We start from the raw sequence: 25,171 nt of genomic DNA on the forward strand, positions 1-25,171 counted from the left end.
GTTCTAACAGCAGCACCCGAACATCCATTTGTAAAGTCCTACTGGTGGCCAGCGATGAAACTACCTAATAGTAAACAAGAGACCGTTAGTTCTGGCAAAGAAAATAAGGGGTTAATATGTCCGAATACTAGATCTCACAAAATACTCAGTTATTTTTCACAGTACAGTGAACTGTCTAGCTTTTCTAAAGGCTTATATTCATAATGCAGAGCCCCAAAAGCAATTGCATCACAGACCACGTAGGGCCTTGTTTTTCATTATCACCTAGCAAGACAACAAGTACATGCTGGAACTAATAAATATTAGGTGATGGAGGATGGTGAAAGATGATCTGCTTGGGGCAGATGGTCTAACTGTAAAGGACAACCAAGAGAAAGCAGAGCTACGCAAATGTGTTTTGATGGGTTTTTTTTAATCCTATCTTCCCCTGTCAAAAAGGATTATCAGGTAATAGATTCAGAGTTTGAAAAGACCTTAAAGGTCATATAGTCCAACCCCCTCATTTTACAAAGGAAGCAACTGAGGCCCAGAGAAGAAAAATGACTGCCAAGTGTCACAGAGTATCAGAGTCAGGCTCTGAAACTCATCTTGTCCAATTTCTAAAGAAGCCTTCTTTCCACTGTTTCAAGAATAATCTTCACACTGGAAAGAATGGAACTGATACAATTAAGAGGGAATTGAAACCAAAGAAAAGTGAAGACACATTAAGAGATAGAGCATCTACATGAGTTCCAGGCCCCTATCATGAGGTATAGTACATGCTGGGAAGACAACAAGAACTTATGGGGGTGATTCCTGAGCCACTGTTAATAATCTTCAAGGACCTACAGAGAACAAGAAGCTAACAACCTGGAAACTGGCAAATGTCTTTTTTTTTTGTTTGTTTTTGATTTCAAGGAAAAGGTAGAGTCTCCACAAATTAATATCAAGGGAGCCCTATTCCACTAAGGAATCCAAAAAGTTCATGAGCACTTAGAAAGGGACAGAGAAATCACAGGATTCAGAGATGAAAAGAACTTAATGATCATTTAGCCTAACCCCCTCATTTTACAGATAAGGAAATTGGGTCTTAGAGAAGGAAAGGGGCAGGGCTGGGTTACAAACTTAGGTCCTCTGACCACAAATCAAATGCTCTTTACATCATGCTGCCTTTAGGAATCAAAAATTCAACCAAGAATACAGCAACTGAATCACCATAGCTCACTTTCTGACAGTTCTGATGAGTGTAGGACATTTGACAAAAATCTCTCCCTGTATCCATGTGGACAACGTAGAAACTTGTTAGCTGCAGGTGAATAATGTTAGGTGAATTTAGAACAGGTTTTGGACATTACCCAACAGGTATTGATTAACCAATCAATGTTATCCTGCTGCAGGGTTCTGTCCTTGGTCCCAATTTTTAATAAATGTCTTGAATGAAAATAGAATGTTTATTAATTCTATGGATGACATAAATCTGAGAGCTAATATACTAGATGACAGAATCAGGATGTAAAAGGATCATGACATGGTAGAACCTTGGATCAAATCTACTGATTACATTTATGCCTATTTGATTTCAAATTCTACACTTGGGTTAAAGAAAAGGAATTTCCTAAGTACAAGAAGGGGAAAAACATAAAGAGATAGCAGTTCACTGAGGAGTGGGAGGAGAGGGGGCTGTCTTGGTAATTTCAGTTAACTTCAAGCTCAATGAGTCAATAAAGTGATCTAGCAGTCAAAAAAAAAGCTTAATTTAATTGCTAGGCTACAATTAATAGATATATACTTTCCAGAGCATGAGTGATAATATACCCTTCCACAGTCTGCATTGGTCAGACCACATGTAAAGTATTGTATCTGTTCCTTGGACTCATACTGGGAGAGGCCATTGATGAGCTGAAGCATATCCAAAAGGAAACCAAAATGGAGAGGATACTTGAAATTATGTCTTATAAAAACTGTTGAAGGAGTAGAGGATGCCTGATGAGAAGATATATGGGGAACAATATACGTGTCCAAATATCTGACAAGCCAACATGTCCATGATAAACATCTCCATAATAAATTTAAGCACTGAATTTGTATTTGCTCTTTTAGCTCCAAAGGGTAGAATTAGGACAATGGGTAGAAGACAGAGAATGAGTGATTTCAGATCAACATAAGGAAGAGTTGTTAACCATCAGATTTATATGAAAATGGGACAGATTGCTTCAAAAGGTTGTGAGTGCCCTGGCACTCAAGGAGAGGCTGAATAATGTAACTGAAACATTTATTAAAGGTCAACTATGTGCAAGGGAATAGTCGAGACTCCATGGAAAAATGACCAAATAAAAATGAGCTTAAAGTTCATGAGTTTTACTATATTGTCCATAGGTCCATCACATACAACAAAGTTAAGAACCTCAGTCTTCAAGGAAACTCAGGATTCTAAATGAGGAAGGAAGTGGTACAAAGGCATGAGATGAGAGATGGATTGCCAAGTTCAAGAGTTAGCAAGTAACCATTTTGTCTACAACATAGTGTGCATGAAGGGGAATGATGTGAAAGAAGACTGGAAAGGCAGGGTTACAGCCAAACTGTAAAAGATTTCAAATACCAAAGTGAGGCGTTTTGGGTGCACTGTCTAATCACTGATATGATAAGATGTATTATTTTGGTTCCTTCACTAAATATAGATTGGAAAAGGGAGAATTTAGAAAAGAGAAACCAATCAGAAAGCTATTTTATTATCCAGGTAACTAAGCTGGGATGAAGGCTTGAATATGGGTAGCAGCCAAATAAGGAGGGAGGACAAATGAAAGAGATGCTGAAGAGACAAAACTGACAAAACTTAGTAAATTGAATGCATATGGGGGAAGGAGGTACTGAAAAGATATCAACTGGTTGAATGGATAAGGGATTGGACAAGTCAAACTTCTTAGATTATTTCCAACTCATAACTTCTAATTGTTATCACCTTAATCTGCAAGAGACAAGACATGAGCGCACATATATTGGAAGAATATGGACTGTTACCTCTAAACAGACTCCTCAACAGTTCTGTCACAGAACTCCCCACCCTTAAATAGCTAGATTGATGTCAACTACATAATATTCTACATAATATTCCCAACAACACATAACTTAGTGCTTTAGCTTCAAAAGAGTTAGTCCATGTGGAGGAATGAGTTTACAGACGGACAACGTGGTGTAATAGATTTAAGCTCTGAATCTGCAATCCATAGACCTGTGTAGCAAAACCAGTCATTCAATTTTTCCTACCCTCAGTTTCCTTATCTTTGCCATGAGGATAAAAACAATGATGCATTAAAAATAAAGCACTTAAAAAGCTTCAAAGTTCTAAATAAATTGATTTTCATAATTCAAGAGCAAGTATATGAATATGTCACTTAATTCAACAAACATTCACTAAGCACTCACTGTGGAAGGCACCATTCTAGGTCCTAGAGAAACCAAGACAAAACTACCATACTCTTGCTAGCCTAAATGAGCTTTTCTTTTACTGAGGAGGAAGTGACGTGAAGATGAGATGTGGTATGTGAACAGATAAGAATAATGCCACTAAAGCTATGATGCAGGCAAAGAAGAGATTCAAACAAAGTACTTTAAAAAATTGTACAGTATCAAAATATCTAAGCTTGGAGCTGGAAGGGGGTCTTAGAAACCAAGTGAGAGCTATTCACCAGACTTCTTGGGGCCTCATTTTCCTCATCTATAAAATGAAGGACTTGGGTTTAAACCAAATCCAATGCTCTTTCCTTTGTATTGTGCCGTTATAAGGATCAAATAGGAAATGTGAATAAAGCGCCTTATAAACCTTAAAAGATCATATAAATGTCAGCTAGTATTGTTATTATTAGGATAGGAAAGAAGTCAGCACCGATGAAACTTTCATTGACTTCCTAGCCATGTGTCTTCCCTAACACCCACTCCCCATGTACCCAACTTAAGGGCAAACAACAGAGTTCCAGGGAGCATTTTTTTCTAAGATACATAATTCATTAGGTTGGTGACCAAACTTGCCCACCAGTGCTCATTCAAACCACTAGAGTATCATTATTCCAATGCAAAACATTACTTCAATTTTCCCTGAAAGAGTTCATTTAGCAGCCTAAATGCCAACCAACTGGTAGGATCATAAATACTTGGGGAGGTGCTTTTTTTTTAAGGCAATTATTTTAAAATCTATGTGTGTCCAATATCTTGGCTCTGGAGCAAGAGAAAGATGTGCTTCATAAGAGAAGTAGGAGGAGATGCTGTTCTCTTGGTTCTCTTTGGTGTTTCAGAACACGTTCACTTCAATAGAGCCATGACCTCATTGATGCAGTGCAGACTGAAGCTCCTCTATACTTTTTCATCCTATGCAATTCTTGTCTGTGCCCTTCACTAAGTCTTCATGGAGGATGGACCCAATGGACTGGAGGCCCCTCTCTCAATCCTTTAATACTTCTCAGGAAAAGGTGACACATTAGAGCTGATGCTTTGCTCCTGTTACATATGCTCACCTCCTTTCCCAGTGGCTTTGGAAATGTCTTTTGTGCCTTTTCTTTAACACAATCTTACCTATTCAAAGACTGCAATTCTACAAGGGACCTCAGGGGTCATCTTTCTGAATGCTTACAATTAAGGAAACTGAGACCCAAGTAAGTTAAGTGGCTTGCCAACATCACCTAGGCAATGAGAGGTAGGATTTGAACTCATGTCCTCTGACTCCAAATCTAGTTCTTTTTCTATTATACCACCACAACTCATTTACAACTCCAATCATTCACCTCTTCAAAGGCCTTCAGGTTACCTGGAGTTTTGATTCTTCTGAGGGTTTCAAAATAAGAAAATGAAAATTGTGTTAAGTGTTAAGGTTAGAGAAGTTGGTCATAAGAAGATGTGATGAGCCATCCCAGGTATAAGGCCACAAAATTAAAATGTGGCTCAGGGATCAACATTCACACTTGAAGAGTTCTAAGAAAAAGAAAAGAAAAAGTCCCTAGGCAGACCCAGCTGTCACATTATACTTCACACTCACATCCACAGACTGAAACCTATGGCCATCAAAGGAAGGTCATGAGGAAGAATGAATGATCTGTCTGCTGTGTTTTTCCAGGTCATTATAGCTCATTAACTTAGGTGGAAGGAGAGACTTCACAAGGTCACCTTTGTAAAGAATTACTGAAACCTCTTATTGTCTAATAGCTAGATCTATTGTCCAAAGAAAACCCACTCAGTGCCAAAACTGACCTAATTTCTTACATACTGAGCTCATTATAGAAGAATGCTATGCATAGCATCATAAAATTTATTTCACATTTTTAAAAATACTCCGTCATTTTTTCTATATTCACAAAATGTTAAGACTGGAAGGGCCCTTAGTTGTAAAAACAAAGTATAGCACTGTCTATAGACATAGAAGGAAAGTGGGTGATAAGGAAAGCTGGAATGGAAAGAACTCTGCACTTACACTTAGATGTATATGTTGTTTCTCCCAACAGAACGTAAGTTCTATGAAGGCAAGAATTGTTTCATTTTTGTCTCTTAATCCCCAGAACATACCACGTTGCCTGATGCTTAATAAAGGCATGCTGAATGGTTGATCTCCAGTTTAACCACTTACTGCTTGCATAACCTTTGGCAAGCCTAAATACTTCTCTGTACCTCAGCTCACCATCCAGCTAATGAGAGTCTTAGCCAAGGAAATCTCTAAGGTTTCTTCTAGATCCAGAATGCTTCGAGCCTGTAAATTTAAGTGAGCTGCTCAAGGTCACACAAAGTGTTATTGGCATGCTCAGACCAGTTACCTAACCTCAAATACTCACTCTTTTTTTTACTACTCCATATTGTCCCTCTTCTGTACCATGCCTCTAGCACAAAAGAGGGCTTTGCAGTTCAAAGAAATCCTCTTTTAGAAATGCATACGGACTTGCTCATTTTTCTTTCATGAAATTGTAGTCCTGGTACAATGGTAGGCCAACAATTAACCTCTCACCTGTACATGGAAGAGGCTGGATTCAATGACCTCCAAGGTATCTAAATCTACAATCCTATGATAAAACATGAGATCACCTAATATGACCCCTCCTTTTATTATGGACATAAAAAGTAGTCATATTTTGGAGACTTGAATTAAATCATCTCTTCCTTCCCTCCAATTTAATCATGAAATAAGAAAAGGACAAAAGTCAAGATCTTAAATAGTGAGATTTTCAAGTATACCCTAAAACGACACAAAAAACTTCAAAAGGCATCATTTCCCGCTCCCCTCCACTTGTATCTCCATGCATTCTATTCTCTGAACATTGATATAATCTTACACATATAAGGTATTCAGATCCATTGATACATATGCCTTTTATTGGACTTTCAACCATGTCTCCTATTTGAAACTCAATATTTACTAAGTAACTACTTTAAGCTCATCATTGTATTCGGTAATGTGATTGGCACAAACATTTCAACCCCAGATCTCTTTTAAATCTAGCTGGGGGATATACAACATAAGTACATGAAAGTCAAACCTATATTTGCAAAGCCCTATTTAAGTGAACACTATTACTGTGAGCTCCCAGCTCTGGGCTCCTCGTGGCACTTTTTGTCTTTACCACTAGTTTGGTAATTCTTCATACTATGTTTTGTAGCACCTCTCACATCATTCCAGGAAACATTTTTCTCTTATATTGCATTATTATTTATGAGCTGCATGACTACCAGCACCTTGTGCCCTCTTGACAGGGAATGGGAGAAGACATGGCACATGATGTCCTGTGGAAAATCCTTCTTTTACGCAAGGATGAGGTATTATAAATCCTCTGATCCAGAGATAAGAGCGTACTCATTGTACCAAGTCCTAGAATACTACAGAGCCTACAAAATAAGATCCACAGGGTATAGTTTGACAATCTATATAGGAAAAACCAAATGGATAAAGAATGCCTATTATGCCAACTATAAGATAATTGGAGGGATGTCTTATCAAGCTAAGCTCTTAGCCCATGAACTGAGCCCAGATTTGAAGAGGAGGAAATGAGAAGAAGAAATGGCATATAGAAAACTGAACAAGGTCTTCAAAGATCCTTAGCTACTCCCTGACACAAAAAGGCATGTTCGTAAATAAATATTCTTCAAATGATGCAATATGGCTGAAAATCATAGACCACCACAATTTTCAAGGAATCAAAATTAGGGATGACCTAAAAGGACATGGAAAGCTGCACGGCAGGTTTAAGTAGACCACAATGTACTGACAATGACAACTTCAGCATAAGAGGCATTATCTAGGATGTCAACAATCAGAAAAGAAAGTGGGAGAGCCACGTAGGAAGAGCAAAGCCAAGTGGTACACAGTGGGATTCACACAATGTTAATAGAGCAAGGTGTGAGCCTCATGTATACTAAGTACACACCCGAGAGAGAATGTGTGCTCAGAACTGTTCCAGAATTTGGCAGAATGAGAAGATATGGAAACATTATATTCTTCACCACTGTGGAGAACAGGCACATGGGTGAGATCATGGATCCACTGAAGGAAGTTATTTAGTTATAAACAATTATTATGTGGAGGTGCCATAACATATTTAAAAGAACAGTGAACTAGAGCCATTAGAAATGGATATGAATTCTGACTCTGCCATTTACTCCTAATAATCTTCCTCACTGTAATTTTCACCTAGTTCTGGTCTCTGGGGTCTGATAGAACACTTCTAACAAGGTCTCCAACAAGTTGAACCTTCAAGTATTTTAGGACAGCACTAATGTCCCCCTAATTCTCTTCTCTAGAGAGTTCCTTCAATTGACTGACATATGGTTGTGTCACATCTTCTCACCATCCTTGACACAGCTCCTCTTTACAAAGGAAAGTATGAAAATACCCCTCATAAAATGCTTCATTGAATACAGCCAAGTTCTTCAGATGAGTCTGGATAGCACAATGTATGATGGGACTTATTCCCTCCCTCACCTTGGCCATGATTGTAGTAATTGAATAACTCTTGAATAAATTGGGTCTCCTATTCAAACCATTCTCTATAGCTGTCCAGTCAGCATAGCTGAGTTCCAGGTACGGACTGTACCCATGGGACTTTATTAAAGTATCTGGCTATCTAATCTTTCAATTCAGTGTTAAAATACGCATATAGGTGATGATGTTCTGTGGCAATCCACATCTCCCACTTATATACAATAGAAACCCATCAAAAGCTTATAATAGTGTGGGTACACTTACATTTCAGATTAAATCCTATCCACTGAAATATAACCACATACAATAAAACTCTAATAAAAACAGCTAGCCTGTGAGAAAGGTGTTAGTCCTATTCCACAATGCCAGAATGAAAAAGAGGGTTACACATTATTAAAATCACCTTCAAAACACCAAACTCAATGGCCTTTTCTCAGTATTCATAATCCTTGCTCTTTCTGCAACATGATACTATGGCTCACCTGGCTCACCTTCCAGATACACTTTATTCCTTCCACTTCTGTGACAATCTCCTATTTTCCCTCTAATTTCTCTAAAATTTATTCCTCTCCTTAGCTGCCTCCTGCTCCCCACGACTCCAACCTTGACTTTTCCTCTCCTTTCTTTTTATACTCTCTCCCTTGGTGATTTTATCCATTCTCTTTCACAAACATCACCTCTATACATGTGATCCCCAAATCTGTACCTCTAACTCTGAATTCTTTCCCAAATTCTAGACTTAAATTCCATTAAAAATGTGTTCAGTTTTTTGTCAATGGCATTACCCAAAAACTTAGCACCATCTCCATCACCTCTTGCTTTCCTTATTCCTCATATCCTGAAACAAGCAAGAGGCATTTTGATCTACCAACACAATTGTTTTCACATGCCTTCTTTTATACCAAGTTACTAGCTTAATTCAGGACTTGACCTATGCTATTCCAATAGTCTATAATTATTTTTCTTTCCTTCAAACCTACCCCTTTTCCAGTCCAGTCTACACAATGCTGTCAAGTTTAGTTTCTTCATGTACAGCATTAATTCACTGCTCAAAAATATATCAATCATTTCCTATTTCTTAAAAATTCCTTAAGCTTTATATTCTATATGCTTCAGTGGGGGGAGAGAGAAGGATGGTGGGAGGAGGCAGCCAGAGAGGAAAGCTAGAAGACAAATGAGACACTTCTATACCCTCAAGGGACCTATAATTTAGTAAGTGAGAGAGGCCAGTCAGGCTCCAACCAGACTTTATCTCATCCTAATTCTCCTTAGGTTCTCCAAACTCTAACTAAACCAGCCTACTTATCACTCCCCAGCTATGTACCAGGCTTGCTTACCTTATAGTTCTGCACCTTTGCTCACAAAATCCCCAATCCCTTCCCTCTTCCATCATTACCAGTTCACTGAAATTCTACAAAATCTAAAGCCTGACTTTAAATACTCTCTCTTTGATCAAAGCCTTCCTTGATCCCTTCCCAAGAACAGGAAATCACCTCTAGCTTTTGATATTTCTGACACTAGTCCTGAGCACAGTGCTTGGCACATAGTAAATAGCTTAAAAATACTTCTTCGTTTATTATTTTCTTATCCTCTAGAAGTCCAATGTGTTTGTGCTTTGTTTATGGTCTTATGCTACCTACTGTGTATTATAGTTATATGTGTGGCATGGATCCAATTATCTCCCTTTACTTAATTAAGGATGACTTTTGGGGAGGAGGGATGTAGAAAGGAGATGGGGGTGAAGAATGGTCTACATTTCTGTTTTAATTATTATAGGAGGCTCCATGGAGACTTCTGTAACTTTTATATTCTAAGATTGCCTTGGACACCAAGAGGTTAAGTGATTTGCCCCAGGATCAAACTGCCAATATGTGGCCAGGGAGGGTCCTTAAACCCACGTCTTCCAGATTCTAAAGCTACCTTTCCATCCATTACACCCAACGCCATACCACCTACCACCCAGTCAGTACCTGACACATGGCAGGCCCTTAATAAATGTTTACTGATTACTAAATGAATGTCTGAATGTCTTTTTACATCACTTTGTGCCACACAAAACTGGATTCCAAAATCAGGAAAATGAGTTTCTTTTCAGAGACGTCTATAAAACTTTTATAAACATGAAACATTTATAGTAAAAAGGGAGGAAAAAAGAGGGATACAAAACTGCAGTGGAAAAAAAGTAACTAATAACAAAGAACTCAGAATGAGCATCGGTTATTAATCAATTTCAGTACAGCCTGAACTGGCAATATACAAATCAATATATCCAAGATCTGATAGCTATTCATTTTCCAAGAAAATTAATGGAAATTACATGTGAACATAAATGGCAAAAAACGTAGCTCTTTATTCTTTGAACAAAATCTTTCTTGTTCCGTAAGGCTGGCATAGAGACAAATCATTCTGGGTTATGGTACCAGTTGTGGAGCGACGTTTTAAAATTCAGAATGCATACACACATTGTGTTGTAACGCTACTTATGCTCATACTGCGGCATTTCCAGGGGCGTCCAAAGAACCCAGACTCCTGTCTGATATGGCTATGCCCTCTGTCCCAGTGAAGAAGCTCTCTTCCTGTCTCAGCCCCCTGTGATGGCGGCCTTTAAAGCCCTCTGCCTTGGTGCCACTAAGCAGGACAGTCTCAGCCTTATAGCTGTTATCTATCCAGATGGCTTTCACTTGACTGAATAAACCTCAACATCCTATTCTTAGGAATGATGGGTTCACAAGGGAAAGAATGCATAACTGTTTGGGGCCTGAATTATCTGAATTGGCTGCCAGTTCACCAGGATTCATTACATAGTTTGTGTTACCTTAGTTCTACATAGAGGGTCTTACTTTGTGAGATGAGTCAGGAGAAAGAAGAAAGTAGAATTATATTTTAGATTTTTTTTTAATTTGTGTATTTTTACTTTCTATTTAACACAATGAATAACATAGTGAAATTATAAATACTTCAGAAATTAGAAAGACTTGTTTCCATTTTTGAAAAACAACTTGTGAGTCTGTTTCAGCGCCTTAAGATATCTTAGGCTGTCTATGGGGTGCCAAACCACTAAATCCTTGGGAGACATGTAATCAGCTGCACAAATTTTTCAGTTTTGGGTGGATATTTGATATTTTATGCTTGACTGTATGGTATAACAACAGAGCCTAGGAACTGAAGTCAGGAGAAACATGCATCTAGGTCTGCCTCCACTGTGAGCTCTGAGACCACGTATATGGAGTCCCTTATTACCTCATCTGAAAGATGGAGATAATAATACCAACAACAGTTTCTTTATCTCATGGGATTCTTACAAGGATCAAATGAGATAACGTATGTAGAGTCCTTTGCAAACTACATGTCAGTAATTTAATCAATAACCACATTTACCAAGTACTTACTATGGGCCAGGCATATAAGATAGCTGTTATTATTTTGAAGGACAGGAATATGGATGAGATCTGTTCTATTTCATTCAGCATATGGAATTCCCACATGAGCAAGCTCCCTCTACCAATGCATTTAGCACTTTTTCTGCTAATAATAATCTTAGAGGGTTGCCTAAAGCAGTGAGGAGTTAAATGACTTACCCAGCCAGGATCACAAAGTCTGTTTGTTGGAGTTAGGCCTTAAACCTTGGGCTTCAAAGGCAGCTGTCTGCCCACTCCACCACACTGCCCCTCTATTTCATCATTTCATTGTAAATATAATATTAACATTTTTCACAAGGGAAGCATCTGCAAGGATAAGTACCTGTTATTAGGTGATCTCTTAACCAGAATCTTCTATTAGATGATGCCCCTTTGCCCCTGAAATCTAATAACTTCAGTGAACAACAACCCCAAGATACCTCAAAAATCCTTAAATATGTTCTGAATCACTCAAACTTGAATTGTGCTTAATATTACTTTGATATAATACCTGACTTCATGTAACACTTTTATGCTTTGCAAAGTGCTTTAAACACATTATCTTCTTTGATTCTTATTCTATGTACATGGTTCCAGGCTGTAATTCTTTGAAAACTAGTAATTCCATAGATGGTAAGGTAACTGTCACTACAGAAAATCTGATTAACCAGAAGCCCCCGCCCCAGCTCTCCCACTTGTTCAAACTGCAGAGAACATGGCCCTCAGTCCAAGCTTCTACTCACTAAGCTCAATTTGCCTCTTCAACTTAATTCAATAGTAAAAAATGTGTATTGAGTGCCTACTAGGTACTAGTTAATCAATACCATACTAATTAGAAAATCAATGTAATCTAACATTTTATTTATGAAATTTAACACAGCACAAAACACTAAATTCAACAAGAACTTGGTTAAAGAGTAAGCATTTTCACATTAAGACTAAACAGCTGAATTTTTTTAATCAACATTACCAAATGCCTGTTCTATATAGTCAAATACGCAGCCAACCACAAACAGCAGTAAGTTAAAACTGCAAGCTGTTCTTTTAACAACTTACAAGAATGTCTCTCTGATCTGTGATAAAAACAAAAATATGAATTATCAATTTGGAGGTTTGTTGCTGGACAGCTAGGTGGTACAGTGGATAGAGCACTGGGTCTGGTGTCAGAAAGACCCACCTTCCTGGGTTCAAATCTGACCTGAGACACTTACCACCTGTGTGACCCTCAGAAAGTCAGTTAGCCCTCTTTGCCTCAGTTTCCTTTTCCATCAAATGATTTAGAGAAGGAAACGGCAAACCACTCCAGCATCTTTTCCAAGAAAACCTCAAATGGGGTCTTCAAAACTTTAAAAAAGACTTTAGAACAACTTTAAAAGTTCATCCCTTGTTATGAATTCTACTTTTCTTCCTAGCCATAAGATCATAGAATACAAATTTTAGGTTCATTTCAGGGGTATTAGACACAAGCCATGCTAAGAAAAATGACAAATAAGTAAGGATCTCACTTCTAGTGAGTATGAAGAGCAGGAAGGATTCTTTAACAGCTTCGTGTAAACTGGGTAATATCGATCTTTCTTAAAATGCCAAGTGGCTTTTCTAAGTCAAAAGGGTAAAGTGGTCTCCCTTTTACAACAGATGGTAAAAAAAAGATTTGAGGAATATGTCTCCACTGAACATGCTATCAGGAAAAATTAATTGTTTCTTAAAAAGAAAGAAGACAAGCCTCTAAGTAAAAACAAAGATGAAAAAGGATCTGAAAAGGCAGAGTTTAAAAAGCTTGACCCGTATAAGCAGACTGAGTAGACAAAGAATGTAACCCAGAAGGAAAAGGACCACGAGACCACTCACAGCTAAGTAACAGATACAAATCTTTTCCTGATGAAGGAGCTATGCTTACTAAGAAGAAAATAGTGGCTTGTCTTCCAAGAAAGGATGATGTACATCCACAGGGGCATCAGATAGAAGAACATCCAGGACGGTGGTGGTTGTTGACTCCCTGATGAGTAATACTGAGGCATGTGAATGCCAACCTGACATCAAAAAGAGAGGTCTTCTGTGTTCCTGGGGCAAAGAACTGCCCATGATTTATCAAAATGATAACTATTATCCACTTCTTGTATTAGCCAAAGTGCTATATACTAAATCTATTAAAAGTCCAATGCCTCTCAGGATTTTTAGGCGATGATCAATAAGATGCCAGAAGGATTGAACTCTACAACATAAATCAGAGATGGAGAGGAAGGGAGAGGGAGAAAGACAAGGAGACATAGACAGACACCAACCTACTATTTTGGCTAGAATCAAGTGGAGTAGTGGAAAGTTAATACACACACATACACCACATATGCATGTATATATGCATATATATGCATATATATATACACACACATACATATACATGTGTACATGTGTGTGTACTAATATATAAACCAATTCTAAAAAGAGAGAAGGTAATGGTGCCAGTTATAATTGTAATTGTGATTCAAAGATGATTAAGAAAGAAGACTCTTAACACTGTTGGTTGATTCATGTGGATACACATGATACTTCCAGGATAAATCTAGAAAGTCATCACTAATGCCAGAAAGAATATTGAATTTAAAGTCAGAGTTCCTGGGTTCAAATTTCAGCTTTGCCACTAATCACTCGTGTGACACTGAGAGGCTCACTCAACCTCTGTGTACCAGTTTGCTCATCTCTCAGGACAGTTACAGGTATATAGCTCTGATTCATGATTATAGAGTATTTGGCAACTGAAGGTCTTAGAGACAAAGGTGGTGCTTTTATCACAGCTATTTGTCAAAAAGCAAGGGCTTTCATACACATAGACACAAAAAGGAAATTCTGGAATTAACACTAGGTTAAGATGATGATACCTAAAAAAGGACTTTCAGATTATTGATTTCCAAACCACAGTTTAAAATACAGGAATGATGTGTTCTTGACCAAGGATGAACTATACTTAACAAGAACTAATAAAAGTATATTGAACTAATGTCTTACAAATATAATCAAAAGGCATTTAAAAACCAGAAACTCTAAAGAAGGAAGAAAACTCCCTACATATGATCTGTGTAGCTAGATGCTATAGTAGATCAGATGACAGAGTTAAGATCCAAAAGGATTTTTATAAGTTATAACACTAGACCAAATCTATTAAGATGAAATTTAGTCAGTCAGTCGACAAGTATGTATTAAGCACCTACTATATTCCAGGCACTATGTTAAGTAATGTGAATACAAAGAAAGATAAGACAGTCTCTGCTCTTAAAAAACTTCATAGGAATCAATATAATGTCCTACATTAGGGTTCAGAAATTAACTTCACAAGTACAAAATAATAATGACGATGATGATAAGTTAAATTTTATAAAGCATTTCAGGGTTTTCAAATCATTTAGGCTTAATTATATAGTAATTTGTCTAAAAAGAAATTAATCTGGATACTTTCAGTTCAAGTGCTTTCAGTACAAGTCAACAATACAGAATGGCAGCTAACAAACCTAATGCAGTCTGAGGCTATATTAAGGCAACCATAATTTTGAGGATTAGGGAGGGGACTATCCTACTGTACAAAACGTATTTGGAGTATTATGTTCAAATAAGTAGAACTTGCTGAAAAGGGCACTGATAAACTGAATTATCTTTGAGAAGAGGGTAATTAGAATAGTGAAAGATGTTGAGATTATAAACTAATGAAATGTGATGAGAAGAAATAATGATGTTGAACCTGCAGAAGAAAGTCTTGTGTGGGCCCATAAGAGCTGTGTTCAAGTCTTTTAAGGGTTGTTGAATGGAAAAGGGATGAAGCCTTTTCTGCTTAGCCATAGACTGGAGAGAAACAGGAGCACTGGGTGGAAGCTACAGAAAGGCAAGTTTTTGGCTTGGTTTAAAGAAAATGTCCTGAAGATTAGGGCCATGCACAAGTGGAACAGGTTGTCACTAAAGGAGGCACGTTCACACTCAGTAGAGGTCTTCGGGCAATGATTGGATGACAATTTGTCCAATATGATATAGTGCTCAACATTTTTATACAGTTCATTTTTGTTCATTAAGTGTTGGACAAAAAGCTCCAAGCTCTACTTCAACTCAATTACTGGTGATTTTGTGAAGGGACTTGAGGAGTCAAGTAGTTTAACAATGCCAAAATCACTTCTACAGTATCCGCAGCACAGGGTCACCCACTCCACCTGAACAATTATAATGATAAGGGACTTTCACTGTCATAAAGTCATGGGGCAATCCATATCCAAATACAGACCAAGTTGATGGCCTTGATTTGTGTATATATTTTTCAAACAGATTCTAAATCTATAGGAGAGTAGAGTAGACATACAAGTTGATCGTTATTGATGTTCTTTTGCATGCCTTTTTTAGAATAAATGAGGTGCAATAATTTTTCCTGAGATTTGGTATCCTCTCCTTCATCAGATACATTATATTGTATATTGGTTCTTTGATGCCCTCATAACGAAACAAGTTTGGAAATGCTACAGCTAAATTATAGAGACTCTTAAATGACAGACTAGCCAAGGTTACATTTTATCTTATTGATGGTAAGGAACTACTGAAAGTTTTTTAATAGATTACTAATAAGGTGAGATCCATGCATTGTAATCATTATTTTTTATTGTATTGTGAGGGATGGATGAAAGAAGGGAGAGGCAAGAGATCAGGAGGGCTCTGAAATAACAATCCAAACAATATTGTGAAGGTAGAACTGATTGGAATTAGGCGCTGAAAGGTAGGGGTGAGGGATGATGGATGAAAAGGGAGAAAGTAGAAAAAACTATGTTTAGAACCTGGATGATTGGGAAAATAGTTGGTAACATCAATAGATGCTGATAACAGAATAACAGGGAGGAGATGATGTGTTCGATTTTGGAACAATTGTTGAGTTTGTGGGGCTGGTATTACACCCAGGTAGAAAAATCCCTCAGGCAGCTAAAGATGCTATTCTGAAGATCAGGGAAACATAACAAAGAGAGCAGATAGAAGCTTCTGGAATTTACGCTTTTCCCTCTGGAGCTTTGCAAGTTCCTCCGATTCATTTTTCGTTACATTTTTACAAAATACGATAAAGATGTGCCTTTAAAACACTGGAACCAATGACAATCTCTTCGATTTTACTGGAGAATACAGAAAGGCAGACGCAAAAATGTTCAAAACTGATTATCTTGGAACCACAGAGAGGTTTTTATAAAAAATAACGTCAAAGAGCAGCAAATGAATGCTAAAATATTCTTTTTTCAAATTATATAATACCTTGCCCTGGAAAGACCCATATTTCAAATGTATCCAGGTTCTGAATGTTTCAGTGACGCTAATAAAAATGCTCCTAAATCCTGCTCCGCTCTTTGAAAGGCAGGTCTTAGACCAGTGATCAGTAAGAAAACAATCCAGTGTCTGGTACTTACATCTGTCTAGAAGCATTAGGCAGTCTATAATTCTCTCGCTTTCCCTGTGAGCAAGACTACTGCTATCACTGACTCAACTCAGAATAATGAACTTTAATTGGGCTATTATATGTACCTTATATCTGCTCTGAGTGTGTCATATTCATTTTTTTCAAAAGTTGAGAAAAATCTGAGTTACATTTTGAAAGAAAAACAAAAAGATATACACCACATCTTACGATTCATCATTTGCATAGTACTACCATAAAAATCTTTAAACGCTTTATAAAATCTTCTATTGGTGAACACAGACTGTGGTTCCTCATGCAGTACACAGGAGTTATGATTGTAAATTATATCAGCTATGTATTTCTTCTGACACTTGCAACGTTTCCTATGCTACCTCTGAAACTAACACTCCCAAAGCAAATTGCAAAACAAACTGACAGATTCTAGGACACTGACCAGGACTCAGGTCATCAAGAAATAAATGAATCACTGATGCCAGCTATACTTCTATGAGATAATTCAACAAGCTATCTCAAAATATAAAGTGAATGCTATCCATCCCAAAAATCAGAGAAAAAGGCAGAGGGAGAAAATCAGATAAGCACCAAGTTTATTAAAAAGAAATATTCCTTTTAAAAGTGGCCAAAAGGCAGCTAAATTCACCAGGAGGTGGTTGATCCAAGGCGAGAGATCTCCCCTAACAAGTGTGGGAGCAGGCCACTCTCACTTTAAGGGATGAAATTCATACTTCAATTTCCCTGAAAGCTATTCTGGGGGAGTGGGAAAAGACACTCCAGGGTCCTTTCTCTTTGTTCCCAGCTGAAAAATGAGTGTAGCCAATACCAGACAAATGATGATATGACACCATGAGTACAACAAAACATTGTACTTATATAAATAGGTTTCTATAAATATCAGGGACAGTGAGTAGTATTCAATATGCATTTTCAAATTAGAAACAAAAGGAACTTCAAATTGATAAAGGCTTCCAAAGGACCAGCAAACTACAGGTGATTACAGATGAACCCCTACAAATGAACAAGTAGTGTGACCCCAAAAGAAATGCTTCGTGAGTTATTTCCTCGAAGGGTAAAATGTATTTGCCATTAGAACAACCTTATAAAATAGTGGTTAGCTTCCCTACTATGCTGCAAGAAGTCACTAAACCAATAATGTAGTTACAACCAACAGTTCTTGCTGAAGTCCAGGGTCCTAAAAGCGTGGGACCATGTAGTGGGGGAGTTCATAACAGGTAAAATTGAACCCCTGGCACCATTCCCCTTTTCCCATTCTGGACCCCTTTCTCATCTCCTATGGCTCCTCTCCCAAGGTTTCCAAGTACCCATGAGCTTCCTCAATCCATCTCTCCCAAAAGTGCTCTGTGGCCCTCCCCTGCAATCATAATTCCCAATACTGTGCCACTAGCCTCAGTTTCATATACAGCATTTAAAGTGAGCGGCTCAGAAATTGGGGACAGCCTGTACTATCATCTACTCCACGAATCTGGCTTACTAGTCACAAGTTTTACACATAATTTTCATGAAGAATCTATGAAAACAAAATCGAATACTTGTTCAACAGCACCTGTTCAATCATTCTTAATGTTCCATCACTGCCTAAAATTATCAAAGGCATGATTAAAATTCTACCACCAACCTCTTTATTATTCTACTTTCCTCTCTAATGTCAGTGTAGAATTGGAAGAGGGAGGCACAAGTACACTTGAGGTTTGTTTGCTGTGGTCACTGCTCGTGTTTTTGTTTCATGGATCACCACGGCCAAAGAATTCATTATCGCATGGCCAGCCTACAGGTGGTGAGCCTCTCCATACTTAGCTAGGTTGGCCCTTGGAAAGCAGACAGTGTGTAACTGGGATCATACAATGAGACATCAGAACAACGATTTTGTTCAACTTGTATTTAACTTAAACCAGTGAAATAGCTTATGTTTCCTTAAGTGATTATGAAACATGAGTACTAGATTTAAACCAGAGTAAAATCCTGTTTTAACACTGCTCATTCCTACCATGCATTTTGTAACAATGTAGGTCAAAATAATCGCCTGTATACACAATGATGGCAATCTCTCCCAATGTAACACAGAAAATTAGTAATATAAAAAGAACCATAATGGCTTACATTTAAATCTAACTACTGGTGTTAGTCTTGTCAAGAAAACATGACTCTGCTGTACAGGATGTAAAATCATATATTAATACAGAAGAATCAGAAACAACATGGCACAAGTGTCTCCCAGTAAGAACTCAATCTAATGGGTAGGTGGGTGCTTGGAGAATATCAGTACTACCCTGGTGAAAAGTTAAACCTCAGAGCACCAACTTGTAAATAGGATAGAAGCCAATTCTCAAACTTGCCAGCAAGAATTAGCTCACATAAACCTAAAAAGAAAAGCCCACTGCTATTAAAAAAAATAAAAATTGACTCTCAGAATTTCAAGAGTAAAACTGGCAGTGGTGGCACCACTATTCCTCCATGATATGTGCAAACAATTAAGTTTTGAAAGATAAAAGGAAAACCATAAGTAGAAAGCAAGCATCACACACACAATTAACAATATGAGGAAGTAAAAAAAAAAAACATCAACTGAGAAAAGGTGAGAACTATTCCTTAAATGTTGCACATTCTCACTTGGAGGCCAGTGATGCAAAAGTTAGCTTATTTATGTTGGAAAAGAGGCAGAGGAGAAGGTTATAAATGGAACTTAAATGTCTTCTGGCCTCTCCAAGCCTTCCCCTTTATTCAAACTTGATTTGTCAAATTTGCCAAGGTTCCATAATGTCGGAAGAGTAACATTTTAGAAGTCTACTCTTGGACTTCTTGATGCAGCTAGTTCAGCAAGTAGACAATCCTTAACATTGTATTCAGCTGGGAACTTGGCCTCCCTCAGTCACCTGGGATCTTAGAACCACAAAATTCCATATGGAGATTTTAGCTGAAGGCCTTCCAAGAACCCATGCTCTTGAACCACAGAAGATGCAGACCTGGCAAAGGTGAGCTCTGATCTTCAGTTCCACCTGCCTCCCAACTTTCCACCTAAGTTGCAAACTCCACTTCTAGTTCTATTCTCACCAAGAGCTCACTCATTATGAACTGGAATAGGCTAAAAACAGGAAAGTCAGACCTCTCTTACTGTTTTCCTCTAGGTCATCGTGGTCTAATAATATGAACACAACATTGAGTTTGCAAAGCCAACCTGAAGATCTGATAAGTATCAACTGGGCTTAAACTGTAAATAAAATTATGCATGGTAAGTTCTGTTTATAAATGTAAGAAAAGAAAAGAAGTGAGGATCTGTTTAAGTGGAAGAAAATCTGAAGAAAGAACCTTCATAGTCTTAGCAATGCTATGTAACACAAAGAAAAAAGCCAAGGTGGTAAATATAATAGTAACAAATGTAATAGAAACAATATTTTAAAGAAAATAAAATAATATGCAACAGACAGAAAAACCTAAGAAGATGGTTGAAAAACAAAGCCACACCATTCTCAGTTTAGTTTCTTGTGAATCACGTTGGAATGAGAATCCACCAATAAAACCTGGTGCCTTTCTCACAAAATCAAGATGTAACTCTACTACACAGAATATTAGAAAGTCAGAATTAGAATAACTTTTTCAAAATCATCCAATCCAAGTGATGTATTTTACAAATAAAGACAGTCAGGTAAGGTGAATGATAACTGTGATCATGTCTACTGTAGCACAGCATACAAACACCCTCCCTTGCCCAAGAGGATCCAATTCCAACCCCATTCCCTTTTCCTGGATAGTTGAGAAAATAAGCCCAGAGTAAGTTGAATAACTGAACTCATCTTCCCCAGAGGAAGATGACAGACAGAGTGAAGATAGGGTCTCTCCTCCAGCATTTCTGAACTCAATGGAATACCGATGTTAATGATAGACATACCACCCAGGTGCCAGAAGACCAAAGAGATAAACCATAAGTCTATAAAGGGTAGGAAACAGAGACTTGTTTGTAAGGTGTAAGAAGTTTTATACAGCCCCACACATACACTGTTTGTGCATGAGGCCCAAGACAATGAAGGCCATATGCAAAAAGCAACATGCTAATAATAGAAGCATATTTCAGGGCTGGAAGCACAATAGACATTCTCACACATGAAAGTCATTAAAGAAATGATCCCCCCTACTCACCCACCCAGTAGATAAAAAAAAGAAAACAAAAAAAACAAAAACAATCACCTTCTGCTGAAGACTGAGAAGACAATGAAAGGACCTGAAAGGTAGCTGAGGAGAACAGCTAGTATAGAAGCTAAAGTGAGCAACCAATGCAAAGACTGAAGAAAATAGTAAAGAGGGCTAGGCACAAGATGATCACCTGCTGTCAGGTGAGGAGGGCTTATAAGGAGCTTTGAAGGGTAACAAAAGGGAACAGAAATTGTTAATATTTGCTGGATTCAAAAGACAAGATCACTGACACAGACAATAACTGAGGGGCTGGGAGCAATGGGAAAGAACAAATCCCAACCACATTGACCTGGAGTTCTTACCCAGGGAAGTGCTAAAAGTTGGGAGTTTATGTAGCTTTCCAAGAGAAAGGCAATTCTATGAGAAAGGGGTTATTGCTTTCTTAACTACAACTATTTGCTATTTTGAGCTTTGTGAACCTATGTGCTTTTAAGGGGAACTGATGATTATTACCCATGGCAATGTGTCAGATACTGAAATTCCCAGGTCATCCATGTAAGACAATGAGAACTTCACCATGATGCATTTGGATCCTGACAAGCTCCTGACCCAAAGTTTACATGAGAATTAAATCAAAACAAATCTTTCACCTAGGGGGAAAATTTTACTGGTGCTCAGCTTTTCTAAAAAGAGAAATAGGAAGGGAACATGACTACTTCTGTAGTTTTGGGGATTGCCCTTATACTATCAAGAAGCATGGTTGTAGCACTAACAAAAAAAAGAGAACACGTAGCCCAAAACCAAAAATATCTATTCTCTTCCTGGCAGACAGGTTCTCTGGACCTTTTTTTGCTTAGAAATGCAGAATGTCAGAGTAGAAAGTAGATTTCAAAAGTTAACTAATCAATCTATCCTTCCATCTAATACAGGAATCATCTTTGAACATCCAGCCTCTAACATGTCCAGTAAAGAAGTGTTCAACACTTCATAAAGCACCATTTAAAAACTGCTGTTATTTGTCAGGACATTTTTCCTTAAATCAAGTCAAAATCTGCACCCCTCCCAACATTTACATTCTTATTAGGACTAATAAAGAACAAGCCTAGCTCCTCTTCCACATAAAAATTTGTCAAAGCTTTTGACAAACTGAAGACAATGCTCATCTCCTTTCCTAAGTTTTCTCTTCTGGTGAAACAACCCAAGTCTGTTGTTATCATTGTAGAGGTTTTTGCTTGTTTTTTTCCCAGCAGTTTCCTCCTATGACATGCTTTCAACTCCTTTTTTCCAATCCTAGTTTCTCTAATCTGGGCACATCTCAGCTTTCCAATATCCTTTCTAAAATATGAAGAACCTTACTGAATAAAAGACTTCACACGTAGGATCAATGAGCAGAATACTTGTGACAACAGTCTTCCTTTCTCCAGACACTGTACTTCTATAAAAGCACCCTGTGATTGCATTAATGTCTTTTCAGCAGCCATGTCACATTGCTGACTCATACTGAGCTTATAAGTAACAAAAATACCTAAGTTTGTCTCATAAATTGCTGTTAAGCCCTGTCTCCCTCATCCATCCTGTACTTTAGAGATGACATTTCTCTAAGTGCAGCACTTTACATTCAACTCTATTAAGTTGCATTTTGTTAGTTTTAGTCCTTCACAATCTTAGGATCATAGAAGAGCTAGAAGAGATTTTTGAAGTTAATCATCCATTCCTAGTCCCTTATTTTACATCTACTGTCCATGACCTTCCTGATTGTTTCAGTCTCTTCCTTTGATAAGAAAAAAGAGAACATATAAACAATTAATACATGTTTAAGTAAAGTCTACCTAATTTAATTCTCATGACCAAAGTTGGTAACAGAGGAAGCTCTGTTCCTAAGCAACATGAAAACCACAAGGTATATGATGGCTCAAAAATCTAGCAAGATTCACTGTTAATCAATTTAAATGTCTTATAGAATAAAAACATTAACCATAATCACTCAACAAAGTACCTAATATGTGTCATAGATACTGTGCTGGGTGCTAGGTATATAAATGGATTCTGAACTCAAGGTAATTTAGGGGAAAGGAGGAAGAAACATACTAAGAAGCCCCAAAATGAAGGCAGCCCTTGAGCTAAGGATGCTACATGAGAAAATTCAGGGCCTGAGGAGATGTTGGAGGATATCAGGAGGGAGTGATTCTGCCATGAGAACATACTGGACAGATGGAAGAGTTCGTGGAAGAGATCACAAGTCTGACCCAGAGGCACAACAATAGTAGGGATGAGAAGAGATTTATTTCAATTATTTCAATTATTCATTTATCTGCTAGAGTTCTCACTCTCTCTGCCAAAAGCAGAGTAACTAATACTTTCTTCATGTGCCCTAAGGATAACTTCACCTCACAAGTGGGAGCAGGGGCCACAGGTGACCAAGAAACTCAATAATCAATCTCCTCTTACTAAAAGAGAGGAACTAGTAGGTAGGAACAAAGTGGTGCAAAGGATAAAGTGCCAAACCAAGAGTCAGGAAGACCCAAGTTCAAATCCAGTCTCTGACACTTATTAGCTGAATGACCTTTGGCATTTCACTAGACCTCTGAATGCCTCAATTTCCTCATCTGTAAAATTGGAACCTAACTCCCAAGACTATTGTGAGGATAAAATGAGATAATATTTTTAAAGCATTTGTAAAGCTTAAAGCTCTATACAAATGACAACTGTTGGTGCTGGGATGATAATAATGTGGAGAAGTGACTACTATGCCTCTTAATGAGAAAGGCTACAGGAATCTGGAAGTACATGAATATTGTCCTATTTTCAAAAGAACGGAAAGAAATTCGAGGGGAAAAATCAAAGACTTTCAAAAGGACTTGATAGCAGGATTGCTGTTTCTTCTACAATAGAGAAAAGGCTTTTTAAAGTTGGAAGAACAGTGAGAAGACCATCTTTTTAATAGCTGCTAACCACAGCTTTGAAAGAAAAAAGATATGCTAGTTATAGGCAAGACATTTACAAATAGCAGAAGACTGATGACTAAGAAAAACTAGTTTTCTTTTTAACAGATGAAATTTAGTTTTTTCATTTAAGGCTATACAAAAAACCACTGTCATAAGAAGTTTAGGTGAGCCTGTAAGATTTGAGAATCTTCATCCTACTTTATATAAAATATCTAAACCATCTCCCCAAACATTCTGGACATGTTTTACTTCAACCTGAAAGTTCTGCCTCAATCAGGGAGGAATGGCAAATTTTGATAAATGCATTAATATAATGAGCAGAATTAATCAAGAATTTTAGAAATTGTCAAATGGAAATAGAAAAATACAATAAGACCTTGTACCATGCCACATATTATGGAATTTATCAAAGAGATAAACAAGCTTCAAAGGAGTAAGAAATTTGCCATTGATTTAAACCCCACCGAAAACCTATGGGCAAAATAAAGGTCAGCTTTGGAAAATTTAGCTGTTTCCTCCAAGGTATGTTCTCCAAAATAAAGGCATGGTTTCATGATGAAGAATTAAAGGATGTGTGAAAAATCTTGTGAACTGTGCCAAATCATGTAAAACAAATGACTGCAGCAATGGTAGGACATGTTGCAGATTAAACTTCTTTTAAGTTGTAAAAAACTGTAAGGTTTATTATATGTCAATGAAAAATAATTATTTTTACCTTGTCCCTGGTAATCCGCACACCACTGCATTCCATTTGGACAACAGAGGGCAGAACCAATGAGTGGAAGTTGCAAAGAAACACTTTTAAAATCAGTGTAAAGAAAATCTTCCTAACAATGTAAGCTGTCCCAAAGTGGATAGGCTCCCATGAGAGGCGGTGAGTTCCCCTTCTTTCCAAGATTTTAAGCACAGGCTGGATGAACACTTGCCAAGTGGATTTCAGTGACGATTCATTTCTGGTGTGATTTGAACTAGATAACCAATGAGTTACCTTTTGAAAAAATCTGAGATTCATCAGAATGAATGATTAAACTAGCAGTTGACAAAAGAAAGATCATGGCAGAGAAGAAGAAATATCGATAGTCTGGCCATTCCCTAAGTCAATCCCTGGCTGTAGGTTTATATTTTGAGGCTCTCTTGGGTTTTCTAACTCTCAGTGTAAAGGTGTCATGTTGCAAAAGAAAGTCCATTTGATTTAATGTTAAAAGATTTTGAATCAATTCTGACTCAAAATTATGTGGCCTTGAACAAATCTCTTGGTTTCTCTGGGTCTCAGTTTAATCTATAAATGAAGGAGTCAGACCAGATGATTTCTAAGATCCCTTTCCCA

The 25,171-nt window shown here is 37.6% G+C and overlaps 1 protein-coding gene across 8 annotated transcripts in view; it reads right to left on the reverse strand.

Moving 5' to 3' along the window:
* Positions 1–25,171, reverse strand: part of TTLL7 (tubulin tyrosine ligase like 7) — a 233,682-nt gene that overhangs the window by 174,000 nt on the left and 34,511 nt on the right. The gene's annotated exons all lie outside the window — the stretch shown is intronic.

Source organism: Notamacropus eugenii, chromosome 2 (genome assembly GCF_028372415.1).
Source record: "Notamacropus eugenii isolate mMacEug1 chromosome 2, mMacEug1.pri_v2, whole genome shotgun sequence".
Lineage (NCBI taxonomy): Eukaryota > Metazoa > Chordata > Mammalia > Diprotodontia > Macropodidae > Notamacropus > Notamacropus eugenii.